This window comes from Tupaia chinensis, unplaced genomic scaffold, assembly GCF_000334495.1.
Source record: "Tupaia chinensis unplaced genomic scaffold, TupChi_1.0 Scaffold000684_1, whole genome shotgun sequence".
Taxonomy (NCBI): domain Eukaryota; kingdom Metazoa; phylum Chordata; class Mammalia; order Scandentia; family Tupaiidae; genus Tupaia; species Tupaia belangeri.
Window position 1 is genome coordinate 301,919 of NW_006160207.1, and position 3,719 is coordinate 305,637.

The following is a 3,719-nucleotide window of genomic DNA, read 5'->3' on the forward strand; positions in this document are numbered from 1 at the left end:
TTAGACTTGTGTTCATGGAAATGTATATATCAGCTGTGTTTGCTATGAAAATATTTAGATTAATTAAGGTCTTTAGTAATTCAATAAAATGTGGGGGGAAAACAGTATAGAAAGCAAACATAGATACCAGAGACAGTGTGGGAGGAGAGTGGGAGATGGCAGAGAATAAGAGATAGGGAATCAAGGATGGGGGGAAAAAAGCAAAACATACAGAAAACAAGAAATGGAAGATTATTTGCTGACAATAACATGTCTGTTGATGTGCTTGATTGAGACAATATACAGTGTACTCTGGATGGAAAATCTCATTTTGTATGCTGTAATGATGATGTACAGTGAATGAATGCAAATAAATAAATTGAAATAAAAAATAAATAAATAAAAATAAAAATGAAATTTATGAAAAAAATAATAAAAAGCTTGAAATGGCGTCTGGCATAATCAACGCTCAATGAACGTTAGCTGCGAAAAAAAAAAAAAAAAAAAGAATGGCATTCCCTTTTTACCATTGATGTGTAAGAATATATGCAGTGTACCACTCAGGGAAGCTTACCTGAGTCTCTTTTATTAGAGTTACTTGAGCTCCATGTAAGCACAATTGATTACCCACATGGTTAGCCTAAGTCTTCAGCCATTCTGGAGGCTACCTGATACAATGTGACCTAAAGCCAGCCTCCACCCTCAGTCACATTTTCAGGCCTTTTAGTATGGCCAATTCCCTCCCTAAGACTATCTAATGTGGCCCTCAAATGTTAGGCTATCCAGTGACCCAAGGCTCCCAGTCAGTCCAATAAACTCATATGACATTCCAAGGAATAAAGGATTACATCCCAGAAGCCAAGGGAAGAGGACATAAATCTATTTTAACAAGATGAAATCTTTTACACCTAAAATCAATTGGTCTCCCAATCATGACTGAGACACTTTGTGTGTTTATTTGGGAATGTCTTCAATACTCAGCTGAGTAGTTGACAACTCTGCCTTAGCCTTCCCTTCCTATCTTCGCAGGTTCTGGTGGTCAACCACCTGTGAATGTGTGTGACTTCTAAATTATGAGAAACACATCAGAGTTTTTCAAAACCCTGTGAATAACTCATTCTCAGCTTTTCTTTTAAACTTTTTGGTTACTCTATTATTTATGTAGACTGTTATTTCCTGCTGCACACAGCCAAAAAAAAATGAAATTAAAGAATTACTAGTAAATGTTTCCAGTAAATGCCCCCTAACTGCCCATCATAACAGGATTTTTGCAGAGACAGAACGCTGAGTTAGGTCAAATACATTGCAAGTGGCGTCTCCTGGGGAACCACCAAGAGATCAAAGAATGACAATTCTTTGGAAATAAACCATTAAAAGACTTCCAGACCTTTCTGCTTCCTTGAATTGATTGTTAGACTGCAGGTTTTCCCAGAAATGCAGGCTATTATTTTTTTCAAGGCTACAATGTAGCTAAAGAATGGAAGATGTTACTAAGCCAAGTTAAAACATTTTCCTTTTTCTTTTTTCTTTTTTGAGAAGTTTTTACTATAGGGCATGTACACTCACCAGAGAGATAGAGAGACAGGTAGTGAGAAATCTCCCCATGGAGGAATGGCTATGCCGCCCTCCTCCTCCATTCTTCTCTAGGAATTTTGGGCATGCACGCACATGTGCCCCACATGAGTTTCAAGCCGGTGGGTCCAGAACTCAAACCATGATTGACCACATGGAAGTCCAGTGCCTTAACCACTATGCAATCTGTTGACCCTACTACATCATTTTCTATAAGATGCTTGAACATCTGCAAGATTTGGATCCACAGAGTGTCCTGAAACCAACTCCCCACAGATATCCAAGACTGTGTGTATGTGTATATAGACTTTGGTTCCCTTGGTTCTGAAAAACCATAATGCAAGAGTTTCTGAGATTCTAACAATGCCATCTTGAGGAAAATTGGCCATGGCTTACTGGCCCATCCTGTACTTTATAACCCCAGCAAGTGACTGTGCCTGTGCTTCCACTCCACTGTGATGGTGACCTCAATCCGCACAGATCATCTGTTTCACTTTTCAGTCACTCTGAGCATAGAAAGCTCTCCTCTAACAGTGTGAGTCAAAACCTTCCTCTTTCTAGTTTCTTCCTCTGCTACTAGCTTCCATCTGGAGGTCACTCATTACAAATAGGAGACTTTCTGACCCAAATGCCCCTCAAATAGGGTTCAAAGCAGAACAGGAGTAAATAAATTCAGTGCCTGGAATAGCTTTTCTTTTCTCTTTCTAAAAGCCCCGATGTCCCCTTTACCCATAATATCCTAGGGTGTGCACCAACCATCTGTCTCTTAGTCTCCCCATCTGGTATGATCCTAGGAGCAGGGAATGTTGGCTACGAAGTTTCCCTCTGACTCTCCCTGCATCTCTGGTCTCTAGCCACATGTTGATTCTCCCTCTCTAGGCTCCTTCCCCCTGTGTCACTCACATACATGGTTTTTCTAACCAAGCAGTTCCTAGACAAGAAGACTTTTCATGAAATGTGCAGGCATGGAGTGGGAAGGGTATATGAGCTGCATCACTCTAGAGTGACCAGTGGATAAGTTACCTGAGTAATGGCTCCATGTAAGAAGTGCGTGACCCTAGAACTCAGGGACCATCGTTGGATGTAATTTCCCCATAGCTGGAAGAAGAGGCAGAGAATCAAGCCAGCACTGAACATGCTCTGAACCTGGATACTACAGATCATTTTGGGGTGAGAGCACCAGCTGGAGACTAGGTAACTTGCTTGAAGCCACCGTGGGGATAGGAGAGTGGCTGTGACGTGTGGGGATGATTCTTGAGCCTGTTACCAAGAGCCCAGTGACTTGACTTTCTTGAGCTGTGGGAGTGGATCCATATCTGCAGGCCATAGACTCTCAAATGTGGGTTCCCAGCATAAGGTAAATACCAACATTTGCATTGCAGATGGGGGTGAGTTAACACCTCCCACATAAACCTTCGTTATTTGCCCACAGCTTCTTAGTGAGCCAACTGACAAAGTTTGTAGAAAATCAGAAAAAAAAAAAAATCTTGACTCATAGAAGGGGATAGAGACAGAGGGTAGTCACTAAACCCAGTTTGTTCAATACAGTACCCCAAAACACACAGAGTGATGCCCTGTGTGCATTCATTCTGCAATTATAGAGTCCAACGATGATGCGAGGATTGATTGCTCACTGTGTCTCAGAACAGAGGACACCAAGGACTCAGAAATGAAAATGTTAGATTTCTTTTTTTTTTAAAGAATTATTTCATTTTATTTATTCGTTCATTTTTTATTTTTTAATTTAACCAGAAACAGAGACACAGAGAGACGGAAAGTGGGAAATCAGGCCACTAGGCCCAGGACTCGAACTGTGGTTGACCATGTGGGGTTCCAGTGCCTTAACCACCCTGCCACCTGCTAGTCCCTGAAAACGTTAAATTTCAACCTGCAAAGAGCTTACAGTCTTCAGGGAGACACTCAAACAATGGTACTGTTCGGTCATTGGGAAAGTCATGAAGTATTTTTCTATGCAAAAATGCATTATAACTTTCCCAATAACCACATAGAAAAAGAAAATTGCCGTACTAGTGCTACACACAGAATACAGTGTAGACTTAGAAAAGCGAACACCCTGTTATCCTGAATACGTGACAAAGCTTTCAGAGATAAGAACATGAGAGTAGTGGACAGGCATCCACAAGTTTGCCCGTGCAAAGTTTGGGGTG